The sequence below is a fragment of the Schistocerca piceifrons genome, chromosome X (genome assembly GCF_021461385.2).
Source record: "Schistocerca piceifrons isolate TAMUIC-IGC-003096 chromosome X, iqSchPice1.1, whole genome shotgun sequence".
Lineage (NCBI taxonomy): Eukaryota > Metazoa > Arthropoda > Insecta > Orthoptera > Acrididae > Schistocerca > Schistocerca piceifrons.
Window position 1 is genome coordinate 308,245,478 of NC_060149.1, and position 20,402 is coordinate 308,265,879.

General features: G+C 43.8%; 1 protein-coding gene and 1 pseudogene across 1 annotated transcript in view; one reads left to right on the forward strand and one right to left on the reverse strand.

The window, feature by feature from the left end:
- LOC124722327 (titin homolog) overlaps positions 1-20,402 on the reverse strand; it is a 296,877-nt gene that overhangs the window by 234,649 nt on the left and 41,826 nt on the right. The window lies entirely within an intron of this gene.
- Positions 13,872-13,989, forward strand: LOC124723278 (annotated as a pseudogene).

Sequence of the window (20,402 nt, forward strand, 5' to 3'; positions counted from 1 at the left end):
GTGTCGACACATGCGAAAAAAAGGCCACACCTCAGGAGTTTATGTGACGTGTAAGGTGGGTTACTGATTTCACATTGGCACAAAATTTCACCGCAGTTATGCCCAACGCCGTCGTGGACGTGTCACATGTTGGAATGTCGTTACATTCTCCCTTACCCACTTTTCACCCCTTCCTTGGACGTCTCTGCGATAGAAGTCAGAACCGTGACACCTAGCGTCAACATCGCGTGCTTTTCTTATGAGTGGCAGAGGAAAACATTTCACACATATTGCTGCTCAGAATCGACACGAAAAGCTGAAGGAGGTGGCTTAAAGGGTGTCACTGAAACCACGCCTTCCCTTGGGGCATTGATTCCCACACATTCCGCGGTTGAAAACGAAAGTCTGCAGTGCGATGGGCAACAAGATGATGTTCTGGACAAGTTTCAACACTGCTGACACCCTCCTGACCATTCAACCCTTCTATAAGGACATCGTGGGAGTGCAACCACATTAAACGTTACCTGCCCCCTTTCGAGTGTAGTGCCACCGCAATTTTTCCTCTGATAGACCGGGTGGAACGACTAGGAACCGGTCAAAACCATTCGACGAAATCTGAACGTGATCCGAAGCCGCAAAGGATGTTTATGCCCTTTCATCCCTCCCGCTTCGCGCCCTCCTGTGGCATCAACACGTTGGAGAGCAACATTGACATGACATCAATAAAACGGATAATGGTCCCTCTAAAAGCACCCCCCCCCCCTCCTTCGCCAACACCCTCGGCGCCACCCATCCACCTAAGCTGGCACGTTAAAAATGTACCTATCAGAGACTTTGACACCCATTCAGCTGAGTGGTGCCTCACGGCTGCTCTAGCACCTGAGGACAGGCAACCCTGACATCTCTTTCCAAAACTCGTCAGTAAGAAACAAAAATACAGAGACAGTAATATTTTAAGATGTACTTAATTGACGTTTGTGCATCGGACCGTGAGCTATGTAAAGTTGGCCACTTATCTCAGCGACAGAGGGGAAAATAGTTTGGTCATTGCGGGGCTAGGGGATGTGAGGGCGGAAGGAATGTTATATTGTTCGTCTTCCACTACAGATAACTCACGGGCACGCGCGAGTCCTACCAATCAGCTGCTATGGTATACATTTTGACACTAATGTAACGTGGATTAGTGAATGCGCATTACAAAAACGGTCATCTTCAAATGCGATTCATGTTTGTAAACATTTATGACTGTGTTTAATGTTGCATACTGCATTTAAATATAAGTACAATTGCTGTTATTAATCAATTAATCATCCGCTCACACAGACAACACCTTGTTTGGTAGTTACAGTGTCACAATTTTGGGGTTGGTAAAGGAGACAGTAATTTCAAACAGAGAACAGTCCAAACCTATGACTCCGTTACTTTTGCTACATCTGCAGCTGCACCGTACTCCGCAAGCCACCTAACGGTGTGTGGCCGGCGTACTTCTGGTACCACTAACTGATCTCCCATTCCCTGTTCCACTCGCGAATGGCGCGTGTGAAGAATGATTGTCTAGCTAGTGTATGTGGCGCTTATAGTATACTAATTTATATATGTTACCTATAAATAATAAGATCGTTACGTATGCGGCCAGAGGTGTCGCAACACACCGTGATTATTGCCTCTTGAGCAAAAAAGTTTGACGTCCACTGATCTAAAAGGTGCAAAACCGCTGGGGAAAATAAAAAAATGTAAATAACAATATTACCCGTTGACTATCGTGGACAATAACAGCGGATAAAAGAGTCTCTCGCCACGCCGGACAACCTTCAAGCAGTCATTTACTGTCTCAGCAATGTTGTACTAATTCTTATGCCATGTGTTTGTTGCACTGATCACTTTTCCCCATTTTCTGTAATAACGCAATATTTCAAAGCAACGCAAATTTTACGAATGAAAATTACTTATTCTTTAAAAGGGTTTATTTAAAACGAAAAATTTTAGTATTCCTGCTATGGCTAATTGATATTTCGGTTTTTTATCCGGTTATTAGTTGAAATAAAAACACCTGTTGTAACTGAGACCAAAGAAATACCGAAAAATATGGGTTATTCAGAACCAAAATATCGATATCGGTTTTAACCTATCGATTTTTCCCACCCTACTCCGAGGTCATGTAGGCACTCGGATTTCCCTGTATCACCATGTCAAGGGTTCACAATTGCTGGGGAAAATAAAAAAAATAGTAAATGACAAGGTTACCCGTTGACTATCGTGGACAGTAACGGCGGATAAACGGGTCACTCGACACGCCCAACAACAACCTTTAAGCGGCCATACTATCCAGAATCAATCGCCGCTATGGTATAGAAAAATTGTTCAAATGTGTGTGAAATCTTATGGGACTTAACTGCTAAGGTCATCAGTCCCTAAGCTTACACACTACTTAACCTAAATTATCCTAAGGACAAAAACACCCATGACCGAGGGAGGACTCGAACCTCTGCCGGGACCAGCCGCACAGTCCATGACTGCAGCGCCTAAGACCACTCGGCTAATCCAGCGCGGCGCTATGGTGTACAGAAGTCAACGCTCCACACATACACCACAACACAGAGCACATAGATCAGCTTGTGAGATGAAACCCGCAAGTGGACGTTCGAAAGCACGTATATAAAATGTTTCTTTAAGTTTCGAGTTTGGCACATCGAAAACAGTTAAAGGATCGCAAAAAAATCAGGTATTTTTCAATTTTTTGCTCATAGCTTAGAAATGAGATTTCCGTTGTCCAGAAACGTTATAACGCGATATGCTCCACAATTCTGCAACGGAATGATGTCAGCTATATAGGACTATAATGAGCATATGTCCGATGACCCTTATTCAAAACAAGAATCACCTACCATTTATTTCCCAATGGCTTGGTATCTTTCTGTGTTACAATGATTTATCATTGACTGCTGCTAGAAGGGGAGCAGTTGTTAAACATAATCTCAGTAGAAGTTCACAAAGCTATCTCATCAGGTCCAGCCACTGTGAGCAATTTTAGTTGTTCAACGATTACTTATCGCTTTCGGCGTTCGTGTTATGAGTGAGAGAACTGAGCATACTACCGTCTTATACAGCGAAACATTTTAGAAGTCCTAAGTCACTAACTATTCCGGCCTTCTCTTTCTCGTATCCCATTTCAGTGCCTGTGGAGTTGTTATGCGGAAGTTTCTCATCCGTTACTAACTTTGAGGAAGATTAATCCTCTTTGGGAGTGTTGGTCATATCGGTTTGACAAAATTTTACTCTAGAATTCGTTAACGCTCTTGCTTTTCTCTCCATACGCTCATTTTGACTTCGTTAAGCTTTTAATTGTCAACGAGGCTTTGACTCCGCTCAAAGCTGCAATGACGCTCTTTGGTTTCGTCGCCACTTTCTAACACGGCTAATGAACCACGGTGAACCCATTTCTCACAGCCTTACTCAGCACATACTTATCTAACAAATACTGTAGAATGCTTTACAGTTCTATCCATTTGTGCTCCACATTCCCCTCCCCCCCCCCCCCCTCCCAGAGCTGAATATTTGATGTTAACTACTCAGATACTCAGCAATTTGCATCCTGTAACTCTTTCTAGGCAAACAATATTTTCCTGCCTTTCTTAACATTATTTGTAACACTTGCAGCCATTGATAGTACCGTCAGCACTTCGTGGTCTTGCGGTTAGCGTTGATGACTCTAGATCATGGGACCCCGGGTTCGATTCCCAACCGGATCGGAGATTTTCTCCGCTGGGAACTGTGTGTGTGTGTGTGTGTGTGTGTGTGTGTGTGTGTGTGTGTTTATCATTGACGCGGAAGTGGTGGAAAAAAAAAATCCGACGTGCGCCAGGTGGTCGAAAACTCGGAAGGGGACTAACTGATTCGAACACTTTGGCTCTGTTACTTACTTGTACGTCTAAGATGTGGCCTTCAGGAGTTAGTTCTCTATTTATCTGCTCGAAGTAATTTTGAGACCAAGCATTCAGAAAAATATCACACGAATCCCCATCTCTGGCCCCAGTTTAATTCCAAGACTAACCCATTAATCGATTCTGTAGTTGGCAAGTTGAAGTCTTCCCCCTGCCCCCTACATCCCGATAAGGAAACCATCGCCGTAGTCTCCAACTTCTCTCTTGGCCGAGCTGCCACTACAGCTCCTAATGCTGGTAGCTTACAAAAGCATCCGATTACCATGTCTAGCCCACATTTGATGCTTAACTTCATACAAATTATTTCACATTCGGAATCTGTAATAGACTTACTAAATGCTCCAGAGCTCTTAACGGCAATAGATACACCGTTATCATTGGCGTCGAACCTATCCTTGCGATATATATTCCAATCTGAAATTAGAATTTCGCTGTTAATCACGTCCAGTTTCAGATAACTTCCTGTTGTTAGAACTATGTGGGCATTATTATCTTTAATAAACGATACTACTTCTGGGACTTTACAACGGATGCTCCTTTAGTTTACTAATACCACATAAACATTTTCTCTTTCCGGTCTTCAAGGACGAAAGTTCTCATGGAGTAATGTGGCTGATATATCTTCCATATCGGCAGAAATTCATCATTAACACTACTCAATGGTTTCTCTAATTTTTTAAAGAGAGAACAGCTTTGTATCATTCGTAATGCAGTGCGGTACTTAACTTCGTCATTGATGACTGATGAGAATACCTGCAAATGGATTCTAGATTCTAAAGTCCATCACAGATACCGAATAATGTTTAAATCAGCTAATAAGGACCAGGGGGAAATACGCTGAAGTTCATCTTCCTCTTCCAACAAATCACATTCGAGCAGAACTAACAGTGAATTAGCTCAGAGGCATTTTGGAAGACAAGGTTCTCGTTTCAATAAGAGCTGTATCTTAGCATCCATTTCATCTCCTAAAACGTCTATATGGCTCTCCGTCTTTGCTCGTCCTTCGAGAGTAGCAATCGAGTACGTAGAATATGAAACTGCGAATCCCATAATCTTCACGGTCGAAGGCAAGAACCATTGTAGCCTCACACAACGCCTCTTGGGATGAACGCCATATATAAACCTGACTTGCTGATGCATACGCGTAAAGTATGACACGCCGGACTATTATTCTCTTTCAATCATCATTGCTGCATGCTGCCTTTTTATGGCTTCATTTCCATCATACAAGCGCTTTATCGACGCTGATCAGAAGTGGCGGTTGACAGCTGCAGGTGTGAGCTCACGTGGACTGTGTTCCAACACGATTTTTGGGTGGTATTGATCTTGATAAACCTAATACACTATCCAACTTACACCAATTACAGGCCCTACTATTCTCGGCGCGGGAAAGACTGTCGGGATGAGCAATGAGCGTCAGGAGGCATACTGACAGCATCACAAACTTGCTCTATCGGATTCTGGATGTGTAATCGAACTAGGCAGTCGGCTCACTAAACTGTTTGTTGTTAATATACTCTTCTACGAGACGTAGAGTACGTGGCCGACAGCTGTAGTTTTGTAGGATGCAACCATAACCCACTGCGAGTATGAAGGACGAGATGTCACGTCGACAGAGTAGCGCTTACATAGTGCCGCGTGGAAAGAGGGTCCACCCTACACACAGGGCCGCATCGTTCTTCCCTTTTACATATTGTAATGGGCCATAGTAGTATTCACATTATCGTCAACTCAAGCCACGTTTGGTGTCATTTTGCAAGACAAACAAAGTCTCATTAATGAAGAAGAGGGATCTAAACTTACATCTGCAATCAAGAGTACACTCTAAATGCTCCCTCTTGTGGTTAGTGGTGTGACTGGCAAGCAAGTGGCTGGTCGCCTCGCGTACATTGCACTTTCGTGAAGCCTTCTTAAGCACGGTACTCAACCTACCGGTGACCTCAGCCGGTTTAGACCGTAACTGCGGTCACATTCTTTCGAGTGCATATAACCAAATGTGGGTCATATCATTTTGCCTCTTTGTTGACCCTTCTCGGATGTGTAACATATAACTAGAAATCGTTGCTATAGTCTATGAAAAATTAAAGGGTGAATATTTAACCACTTCGCCACTTCCGCGTTAGTTTAATCCACTCTGTCAGTGATGTTTCCTTGCAGTTCGTCTGTAAAATAGTTCCTCGACAACATTCGACTTCGTTGGCTATCCCAGCTGGGTTCTGTCTCACAGGAACAGCAGTCTGCTGCATATAGATAACGCAAACGTATTGCAGCACCATTAATTTGCATGTGCAAGTTTTGTGAAGCGCTAATGCGGTAACACAATGCACATATTTCACACCAACTATTTTATTTTGCATCAGCTTATAGCTGTTTATTGGTTTTTCCTTAATTTACGGAAACCAAACCGTGTTTTGGCAAACGATATAAAATATACACAACGTATTCCGGTTCAGAGCGTGATATAACGGAATTGAGGACCAAATAAGATGACTTGGGCTTATTACAAATTATCCCCGATCTATCGTGGAAGAAATGCAGCTTTCGGATGAGAGATTTATTACTCACTACCGACCACGCTCAAGTAGATGCGCTATGAGCACTATTGTTTGTAACTCTTTTGGGTCAAGCCGCACTGTTTACCGATTTCTTCACTGTCTAGGAAGTCACTTCGCTTAAAGTCTTACCAGATTCCCTTTAAAGTCACCACGTGGGGTAAACTCTATCGACATTATTCAATTTGGCCTACCCCGCCTCTCCCCTTATTTTGTAACTCCAGGTATGTATTCATTCTTTGAGCTCTTCTCTAATGGTGGCCGGAAGAAGTATGTGCATGACGATTCAAGGCGTCGACATGCTGATGGAGGTCTCATTGTATTCAATGAGGTACGGTCACTGGTAGGCGTAAAATGGTTGACGGGTTAACTTCAGGCGTTCATCGATGTCACCTGCAAAAGCTATACGTAAAATATGTTCCAAGCGATGTAAGAGTGCCGAAATTTTCTAGGAAATAACTCGAAAGTGAGAGCTTTGCAACAGAGATGAGTTGCTTACTGTTTCTTGTAAAGGCATTGACACATGCAGATGTAAGGGCAGTGGAATTTATAGTCATGTGCATACGTTCACATAATACAATTTTTGCGACGACTGAAGAAGTTCACGTATCGGCTTTCATCCCTCGTACTCCGCTTAAGTTTAGGCACTGACTGTGCCAAATGAACTAGTTCACGAGCAAATCATAGATCAATGCAGCTTTCATGACAAGGCACAGATTGTTTATCAAACGTAATTTTTAACATTTTTAAAAAATTTCCCATGATGCCTTCTTGTTGTCAACATTCATTTCAGAAATATTCCTACAGAGCCCCAACGTCCATAGCCTTTCTATAAATCAGTCAATATATTTATACGCAGAAGAAATCCCAACGGAGGACCTAGACGTAGCGAGAAAGTACGTTCGTGAAAGGAGACTCAAACGCCACTAAAAAGGAGATTTTCTGCCTTCACCTAAATAATAACATAGTTTGAAAACACTACACTCATAATGAAACACCAAAGCACCTTGATAGAATTCTCTCTTTCAGAGCGCGTCTAACAAAAACAGCCAGAAAATTACAAAAAAGAAAGATCATTCAAAAACTAGGTGGTACAACCTGGGGCCATCGGCATCCACCCTATGTTCTGCTCTTAGTCTTGTCATCTCAAGTGCTGAATATTGTGTCTCATTTTGGCTAAACATCCCATATGCACAAAACACAGATGTCCAACTGAATAACGCCATTAGAACAATCGCTGAAGTTATCACCTCAACACCCACAGACTAGCTGCCAGTATTAAGTCAATTCCACTCCCTCAACAATGACGCCTATATACTCTCACAAACGAGTACAAAAAGATCATTCATAACAGAAATCTACCAATCTATCAGGACGTCGATGATGCAAACCATAACCGACTCTGCTCTAGACGACAGCCAACAATAACAGCAAATGTCGTTGTGGAAGATAAGTTCAACTTTTCTAACGCATGGACTCAAGAATGGACTAGATAACAAAATAATAATATGCCGTGTATCACCCAAAAATCATTAGTATTTGACTTGCTACCCAAAACAGGGTCAATGTTGAATAGAATTAGAACCCAACACGGCAGATGTGCATATTTTTTACACAAATGAGGTAAGCAACCATCCCCATTTTATGATTACGGAGAACCACAGATCATCGTACCCTCACTATCATACGATGGCAAACCAAGAGACTTCCTTCTGGCGACTCAAAATTCGATATATTAGATAAATGCTTTAGATGTAGATTTCATATCGTAAATATAATGCTCTACACTACGTATTTTTCTTCAATGTGTCAAAAAGCTATACGATACATAAATAAATAAGACACGAAAAACATTCACATAGAAGACTGACAACTTCTACCATTTCCAAAGTATTAGTTTTTTTTTTCAGTGCAAGCTGTCCTCTATGCAATGAGGTGGAAGGCATTATCTTAATTATTATCTGATAGCAAGAGTGTGGGTCTGTCGCCCGCATCGGAATGAAACGACTGTAATTGTTGCATTATAAGAAAGTCTTTATGCTGTGCGACACATGTCGCGAAAGGGAGGGACACACACACACACACACACACACACACACACACACACACACACACACACACACACACACACAGAGAGAGAGAGAGAGAGAGAGAGAGAGAGAGAGAGAGAGAGAGAGAGAAAGGAGCCACTTTCTACACCTGTCCAGCATATTTTTCTGATGATTTTGCGTAGTGCAGTTGGATATCACATGATATAAACATTGCTGATGTCACTGATGGAAGACAGGGAACACTGCACTGGAGGCCCATCACCAGGAGGTTAAGGGAGAAATGTAGAAACACTAGTGTACGCCACAGGTTACACAACAATATTAATGCTAGCATCTACAATCATAGAAGTAAGAATGTAGGAAGTGAGATTTTATTATACAGTGTTAAAACACTGACTCCCTCCTCGACGTATCAGTCAAAAGAAGAATTTATTTTATTAATAAACAATCACGCGATAAATATTTTTTAGCTGTCTCTTTGTTAATAGGTAATATAAACATGACTTGAGACTAAAAATGATCAGTAAGTATTTATGTTAACCTATATATAGAATTAATGACGGCGCATGTGGTTTCGCTCAACATCTGATTAGAATCATAGGAAATATCAGATACATATGTGACTTGTTAATGGAGTCCAAGGCAGATCGTGCTAAGAGAAAACAGATTTTGTGTCTGCTTGCGTCTCCTCTTTCTCATTTCATGAGAAAAGGTTGAAGTAAGCGTTCAGTCTGTGTGTCAACGAATTGCTTTCCAGACTTTCGTCTGCTTTTAAGACCAATTTCTAGTCCTTAGGAAGCTTTCCCATAATGAATCTTTCACTCTGTGGCGGAGTGTGCGCGGTTTTTTAATCTTCTGGGAAAATTAAAACTATCTGGCGGACCGAGAATCGAAGCCAGAATCACGCCTTTCGCGGGAAACGCTCGTACGGACTGGGTTATCCAGGCGCGACTCTCGAACCGCCATAAGTTTTACTTCCGCTGGTAACTATTTGCTACTTTGTAAACTTCACTGAAGTTCTACTGCACATCTTGCAGGACCAGCACTACTGGAAGAAAGGATATTGCGGAAAACGTTCTGTGTTCCGGACCGGCTCACAGTTCTAATCTGCCAACTTTTCCATAGCTTCTGTACGTTAATCTTGCCATTTTCTCTCAATGTAATTTATCTACTCCGTGTTATTCCGCTATTAGGAGACAAAAAGTTACGGGTTGTCCTATTCTACAGCCTAGTATACCTAGCTTTTGTTTCGCTCGCTTCCATGAGAATAGTTATAAATAGAAATGGTGAGGCTAGCAGCACAAAGACGAATGAGACTGATAGTGTATTTAGAAAACTATTAATCACGTCGATGTGAATGCGACAAGAAAAACTCACTTGGTGTCCCATTTCCTTGCGTACTCTATCAGTAAAATAATTCCATGCAACTGACAATGATTCAATATTTCTAATCTTTATTTCTATATATATGATTTTCTCATACTTACTTTTTTGCAGAGTTGCGGCGGTGTGCCTAGAAGACTTTGCTACTGATGACAATGCAGCTGATCAGATTTACTGTTGTGGCAATCCGAAGAAGAATCTTTCGTTTTTATTGTTCAGAATGAAGTGATAAGTGTAAGTCACTTGAAGTCATGATGGAAAAACCAAAATTCAGCTGTTTATTGATTCTCTGTGAAGTTAACAATGGACGCAGTATCACCGACGATTTGGGGTTCGGTTAAAAATGAGAGCAAGTGTTTACGTATGGCCGAATAAAAATGTGTTTCACGACGCAACAAAACAGCTGCTACGCGCATGTCTAACAAGAAATTTAATTCTTGATAGAATAAAAAATTGTGTGTGCGTGTAAAACTCATTTCTGATCAACTGTACTGCAGCTGCCTTCCAGTGATGCTTCCCAATGGTTTGCCAGTACTCACCTGTAAAACGGAAAACGTATCATTAGAAAACTGTCATAAACATTTAAAACTTCTATGTTATTCTAATATATGAGAAAATATACGTGTAATATGTAACTAATACAACACTTACTATGGAACGTCATGGCAGAGGACACGGACAACAATAGTTATCAGTCGACTGTCCCCTGATTCTGTGCAATAACACATAATCGTCTTCAGTATGATATTGTGACACGCTCAGGTCCCTTCAGCTTAAAACGAAAAAGTTCACAACCTTAAAAATTGTTCTTCAACTATACTGGTGTGGACGATATCACAATTAATATATTTGTATTTAAATTTGGCTCTTACGCTAGATAATATCCGAAACAGAGATTGTTTGTGTTACGACTGCTTTAATATAAACAGGAAATGTCATAATACGTCAGATTATAGTTCGTGCAGGTTATTTTTGGCGACTAACACTCAAAACGTTGGTTTGCAAGAGAATGTTTCGAATAAATTTCACTTTAAAACATGTGTACTTTATTACATCATTACATGAGTTTGTAGCCATGAAAACATTTGTAATACCTAGGAATTGGAATTTAGATCTGTATAATTATGATTTGAATCGCGAATGTTTTAATTGGACGCCCCATTTGATACGATATTAAAATAGCTATGAACTGAGCAACTCGTGAAACGTATTACAGTTCCTGATCTTCACACTTACTAGTGACACAAGAATTTGACAACTACAATGCCCGACAAAAAAGTGAAGCACCCAGAAGACATGGCTGAATGTCAATGTAGCTTCGTATGCGTACACAACATCGAAATCCAGTGGTCAGCAAGAGCCCCAAATCTGTCCCCGACAGGATATGTGTGGGACCAGATTGGACGTGAATTTCGTCCCAGTGTCAGGACGCATGATATAAAGGACCAGTGACAACAGTTGTCGACCTGATTGCCTACGGAGAGGATATAATGGCTTTATGACACTTTTCCCAATCGTTCATGGCCAGAAGGGGGAGCACAGTCATACTGATAAGTGGTCTCATACTGCCAAGTTCTATCTAAATTCGACTGGCTTTTCTAATCACATACCCTCTCAACCCACGAAGTCTTATTTCGTCTCCTCACCCCCCCCCCCCCCCCTCTTCTGCGCGCTTCACTATTTTTTGTTAGGCGGCGTTTTTTAATTACGTACAGCTCCGAGCGTCTAAGTAATGGAATTTGGGGCATGTGGGGGCTTAGGTATAGAGGGGGAGGAACTTGCGTGAATCACCAGTGGCAAGATCTGTTACAATTCAGTGATCACTACATGCCACGAAAAAACTTTCCAAATCCGCCAGCATATGCACCCCTACTTTTCTGTACTTGTAATTTTCGCGTTGTATTATTCCATGGCTACAGTAACAATCACACAAGCAGCAGTGAGCTACTTTCTACGATCATACTTCATATTAATGACTGCCCAACAGTCATACAGTTAATGAATAGGACACAGCTCACGGCACACAATTTACGAGAAGTTCCAAACACGAAATTCACCGAAAAAATATAACAATCACCTTTGGCGTGACCAAGGAAGACACAGAAGAAATGCTAATAATTGATCGCTGGACTGTCCAGAAATTCTTAACAAGTATCGGCCATAAAACTATCCCGAACATGATCAAAGAGACTAACGTTATTTAGAGCGCACAATTAATCAACTGTGTCACTTTTCCTTTTTCTCTCTGCTTTCTGGTTCCGAACTGAAAGAATTTGGAAATGTTGAGATAAATAGTGTGTTTGTCACGTCTACTATTACAATAACGTAGAGCAACAGTAGCAGCTGTGTCGCTATTTTCAACGCTGTGATTCGCTTGTGTTGTCACGGATCAAGCATTCTGTCCGAGACAACGAATGATTTCCTGCTCCATCTCCGATATCACGCAACATAATTCCTTGAAAAAGCAGTCTGAACCTCATAATGAACGTGTTGCGACAAATTAAGATCTGTGCCAAATCAAGATACCAATCAGAATCTACTGCTTATTGTGAGTAGTCGCCTTATCCAATTTCGCCAGGTTCAGTCTAATACTAGCGATAATCCTGAGAGACGGGTTCGATTCTCGGTCTGACTGATTTTCTTTTGTGATAACATTTTTATTGCACAGCAGGTTCAGCATTTCTGAATGAATTTCACTCACATAATTTCATATAATCGTATTTCATTATTTCATCCCCAAGAGTAAATGATTTTAATGCCAACTGAATTTTAGCTTTAATAAATCATCTTTTTTACCTCGGTTAGTTTATTACTACCAACATCGACAAAATATAAACAAGCTTTCTCGTGTTACTACGGAAAAATTACCGTGGCGTGCTAGTGCGAGGCTTTTTTCGGCCTCGAACTGTATCCTTACGCTGTGACTTGTGACAAGTTTCATCAAAATCAGTTAGTGGTTGTAATCTTGACAACGGGATCCGTTTGAGCGCACATGCGTATGTATTCGTTCCTTCCACTTCAAAAACCATTTCTATATGACGTTTTCCTTATGCTGTACGGGGACAAGGTGCTTTGTCGTTTTTGCCTCCTGATGGAGCAATATGTTAAAAATCTAACAGCAAATTCCGATGTTTAGCACTTCTTAAAAACCGCGCAATTAATCTGGAAATGTTCCAACAAATTAAGAAAATAACAAAACGTGACTTAATTAAGACAAGCGCAGAATAAAGGTACACAAGGGTCTAAAAGTTGCAGCCCTACATATCAAACACATACATTCCTTCAAAACAAAATGACTGGCTGGATAAAGTACCGATAACTGTCCTGCGCAATCTGTCCAGCCACACTCCGAGATGAACATACGCTACTGCTATAACAAATCACACAGCTGGCGTCTTCGATAACCTAAGGCGGCCTGAAATGTTTTCGCGGATTAGATATCCGGGTTCGAAGGTACCCTCTCTACTAATCATCTCTTCACGGTAGAGGCACAGCCGTGGAACAAATCGGGGAGAAATATAAGGTCATACAACATTTTCCTGAGGAATATCCTCCGGTCTCAATCTCTGGACCATTCTTCTGCTGTCTAGGTGTAAGAAGCCCCACCCTGAGGGACACTCTAGAAGGAATTGAGAGGAGGGAGTGACTTGATCTTGTGCAGTCGCAGCACTGGTACACGCGAACCAACCTCAATACTGTGACAAATAAAACTTCAATCATGCTACTAAAATGTACAGATCAGTCGAGGTGGTGCAGTAGTAAAACCCCACGGAACTATTATTCTGAAGGAGTGATATTCAAATGATATCCCATCCAACATGATTTACATTTTGTAAATACGAAAACTGGTCGTGACCGACTGCACGCCCCGTCTTTGTCTAACAGAGCTTGATTTCCAGCTCTTACGACTACGATATCGATGGGACGTTGAATTTTATTTTTCCTCCCTTTATTTACAAAAACAGGGCAACGGCCTTGCCGCAGTGGTTACACCGGTTCCCGTGAGATCACCGAAGTTAGGCGCTGTCGGGCGTGGTCGGCACTTGGATGGGTGACCATCAAGGCTGCCATGCGCTGTTGCCATTTTTCGGGGTGCACTCAGCCTCGTGATGCCAATTGAGGAGCTACTCGACCGAATAGTAGCGGCTTCGGTCAAGAATACCACCATAACGACCAGGAGAGCGGTGTGCTGACCACACGCCCCTCCTCTCCGCGTCCTCCACTGAGGATGACGCGGCGGTCGGGTGGTCCCGATGGGCCACTTGTGGTTGTAGGCGGAGTGTTTTTTTTTTATTTACAAAAACAAATATTCAGCAACCTATCGCATGAGTACACACATAAAAATAACGTAAGTTAATAGGTACATAAAGGTTCATATTGAGGAAAGATATAACATTTCAATTCCCATCAATACCCCGTAACACAGAGCCAGCGCGCCCACGTTCTGCGTCAATAATGTTCGTCCACCTATTGTGAAAACCAGTCATACAGCTATCTTAACTTTAGCGCACTGTTGTGCAAAACTTAAGGACAAAAATAACGGTCGCATGGTATCATTTGGACCATACAAAGAAAGAACTGACACAGTATAATACAAAGGTAACTGAAAGAAATACGCATTGAGACGAACAGAAATGGCACTTTTAATCAAAGACAATAATTGCACTGAAGTCACAGTGGTTTATGATGGTCCCCTGGGCATTGTAAAGGGCGGGGGATGGTTTTGAATAGAATGTGTGATCACCACAGACAGAAGTGCAAGTTCTGCAACGTGCTCCAATGCTGACCACAACGTTGGGAAGGAGTTCTTGTTGCAGGACGTTCCATTCCTCCAACAGCGGTGCTGACAACTGCTGGATGGTCGTTGGTGCATGTGGAGCTGGATGGTCGTTGGTGCATGTGGATATGCTGCAATATGTCTCCCCAAAGCATCCCACCAGTGCTCGATGAGATTTTAATCGGGGGAACCGACACGCAAGTCCATTCGCAGACCATCATCTCGCTCAAAGAGCTCCTCCATCTGCGCTGTTCGATGATGTCGCGCACTATCATCCATAAAAACTGGCCAGGTACGAGTAGGACTCGCGCATTGAAGGTTCCGTGCAAACTTCATGATGTATATAGACAGTTCATCCATTCCGGGAATCAAGAATCTCGACAACTTTTGCCTATTGTCAACACTGATACTGGCAAGATATCGGTCCCAGATATTCCAAGATTTCCGAGAACGTTTTAATTTCAATATTATAACTTCGAAAAAGTCATGCAGGAGGTAGGTGACCATTATAATAATAATCCGCGGCTCTCCATGCAGGCTGACTAGGTCGCAATAGTAGAAGTCGTGTTTCTCTGTTTAAGAGGGTTAATCTCGCCTTTTTCTAACCGCAAATTCATTCAGTCTTTAGCGCAACAGTTGCTCACTGAACAGCCAGCTACGTATCTCTTTAACGCATCAGCGTCCGTTGGTGACACATCAGGAGGGTAGCAAGTCGCATATCTAGAATTTTCTGCTTTTATAGTTCACTTCTTCAGTTAGTTTTGCCAGAATGGGTAGGATGTGTGCATGCCGTGTGCGGACGCAGGAGGAGCTGGCCACAGTTCACGAACAGCTGTTGGCTATGGACAGTCCCCTTCGGGCTGCTGGCGGAGAACCTGATGCGTCGCATAGGACACCTCAAGTGTCACTTGTTTTGCCCATGGGCTCTGCTTCCGAGGCACCTCCCAGTGCACACAGCGCGGTGGATCCGCCCTCACAGCAGGGTGAGTGGCGGGTGGTAACGCGTTAGCGACGCTCGAGTCGGAGGGCCAATGTGAGGGCTGGCCGCCTGGCCTCGCCCATTCATCCTATGAGTGGACAGGTGGCTACTCCTTCAGCAGGGTCCGAGCACGCACACGGGGGGAGAGGTTTACTGGTTATTGCGAGCTCCAATGTTAGGCGCATTATGGGGCCACTTAGGCAGATAGCGTTAAGGGCTGGAAAGAAAGCCAGTGTTCACTCGGTATGTCTGCCGGGGGGCCTCATCGGGGATGTGGAGGGAGCCTTGCCGGTAGCTATCGAGCGTGCAGGGCGCAGTCGTCTGCAAGCTGTGGCTCACGTTGGCACCAACGACGCCTGTCGCATGGGTTGTGAGGCGATCCTCAGTTCGTACAGGCGGCTGGCGGAGGTGGTGAAGACTGCTGGCTTCGACTGCGGGGTGCAAGCAGAGCTCGCAATTTGCAGTATCGTCCCCAGAGTTGTCTCTGAGCATTATGGGACTTAACTTCTGAGGTCATCAGTGCCCTAGAACTTAGAACTAATTAAACCTAACTAACCTAAGGACATCACACACATCTATGCCCGAGGCAGGAATCGAACCTGCGACCGTAGCGGTCGCTCAGTTCCAGACTGTAGCGCCTAGAACCGCTCGGCCACTCCGGCCGGCTTCCACAGTTGGTCGGGGTCCTTTTTTGGAAGCGAATGGAGGGTCTCAACTTCGTCGATTCTGTGACGGTCTTGGCTGCAGATTTCTCGACCTGCGTTATCGTTTGGGGATTTGCAGGACTCCCCTTGACAGATCAGGGGTGCACTACACAAAGGAAGCAGCTACTCGGGTAGCTGAATACTTGTGGAGTGCACAAGAGGGTTTCTTTTAGGTTAGGCGGTAGTTTAAGGTGCTCAGATGAACACTCGCCAGTCAATTCACAGCAAGTCAAACGGCGTTCAGAATAAAGACACTTCGACTGTCACAATTTTATCAGTAAACTGTTGAAGTATTCGTAATAAAGTACCCGAATTTACTGCCCTCCAGGAAATTTCTCGCGCTCAAATTATTCTTAGGACTGAGAGCTCGCTGAAACCCGAAGTGGAAAGCTCTGAGATATTCAGCGAGTCGTGGAACGTATGTCGGAAAGACAGATTAGGGGCCACAGGACGGAGAGTTTTCACTGCAGTTGACAAAAATATTGTCGCTATGGAGGCCGAAATTGAGTGTGACCGAGAAGTCGTCTGGTCGCGTATAACAGGTGTAGGTGAAACTAAGTTAACTGTTGGATGTTTTTTTCGGTCACCCGATTTCGCTGTGGCATTTCTAGAGTCATTCAAAGAAAGTCTACGGTCAACAGCGCGTAAATACTCAGATCATGCAACACTACACTCATGCTCATAAATTAAGGATAATGCTGCTACATGCTGAAACGACGCTCTGGTGGGCGGTTTGCGGGTTTAAATCACCTCGGGGCACGACCATGCATGCGGTGCATTTGGTCTGCGGTCGTCGCACGGTGGCGCTGGCAGCAGTCCATATACGCAGAGGGGTGTTGGTGCACGTCAGAGTACGGTGCAGTGAGTAACTTTGCAGACTTTTTCAGACGTGCTAATGGTGACTGTGTGTTGAAAATGGCTCAAAGAACACACACTGATGACGTTATGAGGGATAAAATACTTGGGCGACTGGAGGCTGGTCAAACACAGCAGGTCGTAGCACGGGCCCTCCGTGTGCCACAAAGTGTGATCTCAAGAGTATGGCAACGGTTCCAGCAGACAGGAAACGTGTCCAGGCGCTACAGTGCGGGAGGTCCACAGTGTACAACACCACAAGAAGACCGATATCTCACCATCAGTGCACCCATACGGCCACGGAGTACTGCAGGTAGCCTTGCCTCGGGACCTTACCTCAGCCATTGCAACAGTTGTCTCCAGACACACAGCCTACAGACGACTGAACAGACATGGTTTATTCGCCCGGATACCAGCAATGTGCATTCCACTGACCCCTGGTCACACAAGAGCCCGTAAAGCCTGGTGTCAAGAACACAGTACTTGGTCATTGGAACAGTGGTCCCAGGTTACGTTCACGGACGAGTTCAGGTATAATCTGAACAGCCATTCTCGACGAGTTTTCACCTGGCGTGAACCAGGAACCAGATACCAACCCCTTAATGTCCTTGAAAGGGACCTGTATGGAGGTCGTGGTTTGCTGGTGCGGGGTGGGATTATGACTGGTGCATGTACACCCCTGCATGTCTTCGACAGAGGAACTGTAATAGATCAGGTGTATCTGGACGTCATTTTGCACCAGTATGTCCGCCTTTTCTGGGGTGCAGTGGGTCCCAACTTCCTCCTGATGGATGATAACGCACAGCCCCACCGAGTTGCCATCGTGGAGGAGTACCTTGAAACACAAGATATCAGGCGAATGGAGTGGCCTGCCTCTTCTCCAGACCTAAACTTTATCGAACACGTCTGCGATGCTCTCGGTCGACGTATCGCTGCATGTCTTCAAGCCCCTACGACACTTCAGGAGCTTCGACAGGCACTGGTGCAAGAATGGGAGGCTATACCCCAGCAGCTGCTCGACCACCTGATCCAGAGTATGCCAACCCGTTGTGAAGCCTGTGTACGTGTGCATGGTGATCATATCCCATACTGATGTCGGGGTACATGCGCAGGAAACAGTGGCGTTTTGTAGCACATGTGTTTCGGGACGGTTTTCTCAACTTATCACCAATACTGTTGACTTAGAGATCTGTGTCGTGTGTGTTCCCTACGTGCCTATGCTATTAGCGCCAGTTTTGTGTAATGCCACGTTGTGTGGCAGTACATTCTGCAATTATCCTTACTTTATGAGCATGAGTGTAGTTGGGGTTGATTTTAACCTACAGAGTATAGACTGGGGTGTCTATGAATTCATTGCGGGGAGTACAGACAGACAGTCATACGAAATAATTTTGAACACGTTTTCTGAAAATTGTCTTAAGCAGCTAGCTCGGCAGCCCACATGAAATGGTAATATCTTAGACTTTGTAGCCACAAATAGGCCGGTACTTATCGACAATGTCTCTATAGCAACAGTGGTCCCAGGTTACGTTCACGGACGAGTTCAGGTATAGTCTGAACAGTCATTCTCGATTCAAATATGATGAATCACCTCGAAGGGAACGATCTATTGATACGTAATCAGCATGGTTTCAGAAAACATCGTTCTTGTGCAACGCAGCTAGCTCTTTATTCGCACGAAGTAATGGCCGCTATCGACAGGGGATCTCAGGTTGATTCCGTATTTCTGGATTTCCGGAAAGCTTTTGACCCCGTTCCTCACAAGCGACTTCTAATCAAGCTGCGGGCCTATGGGGTATCGTCTCAGTTGTGCGACTAGTTTCGTGATTTCCTGTCAGGAAGGTCGCAGTTCGTAGTAATAGACGGCAAATCATCGAGTAAAACTGAAGTGATATCAGGTGTTCCCCAGGGAAGCGTCCTGGGACCTCTGCTGTTCCTGATCTATATAAATGACCTGGGCGACAATCTGAGCAGTTTTCATAGGTTGTTCGCAGATGATGCTGTAATTTACCGTCTAGTAAGGTCATCTGAAGACCAGTATCAGTTGCAAAGCGATTTAGAAAAGATTGCTATATGGTGTGGCAGGTGGCAGTTGACGCTAAATAACGAAAAGTGTGAGGTGATCCACATGAGTTCCAAAAGAAATCCGTTGGAATTCGATTACTCGATAAATAGTACAATTCTCAAGGCTGTCAATTCAACTAAGTACCTGGGTGTTCCGGCCGGTGCGGCCGAGCGGTTCTAGGCGCTTGAGTCTGGAACCGCGCAACCGCTACGGACGCAGGTTCGAATCCTGCCTCGGGCATGGATGTGCGTGAGTCCTTAGGTTAGTTAGGTTTAAGTAGGTCTAAGTTCTAGGGGACTGATGACCTCAGATGTTAAGTCCCATAGTGCTCAGAGCCATTTGAACCATTTTTGAACCTGGGTGTTAAAATCACGAACAACTTCAGTTGGAAAGACCACATAGATAATATTGTGGGGAAGGCGAGCCAAAGGTTGCGTTTCATTGGCAGGACACTTAGAAGATGCAACAAGTCCAGTAAAGAGACAGCTTACACTACACTCGTTCGTCCTCTGTTAGAATATTGCTGCGCGGTGTGGGTTCCTTACCAGGTGGGATTGACGGAGGACACCGAAAGGGTGCAAAAAAGGGCAGCTCGTTTTGTACTATCACATAATAGGGGAGAGAGTGTGACAGATATGATACGCGAGTTGGGATGGAAGTCATTAAAGCAAAGACGTTTTTCGTCGCGGCGAGATCTATTTACGAAATTTCAGTCACCAACTTTCTCTTCCGAATGCGAAAATATTTTGTTGAGCCCGACCTACATAGGTAGGAATGATCATCAAAATAAAATAAGAGAAATCAGAGCTCGAAGAGAAAGGTTTAGGTGTTCGTTTTTCCCGCGCGCTGTTCGGGAGTGGAATGGTAGAGAGATAGTACGAGTGTGGTTCGATGAACCCTCTGCCAAGCACTTAAATGTGAATTGCAGAGTAGTCATGTAGATGTAGATGATTACGAAAGTTAATAATTCAGTCAAGAAGGCTAGAAGAGTGTTTCTACTAAATACAGCAGATAAGCAGTTATTAGTATCTCACTTAGACAGTGAATTGACATCACTTAGTACCAATAAGATGGATGCAGAGGAATTATGGGCAAAGTTTAAGCAGACTGTAAATC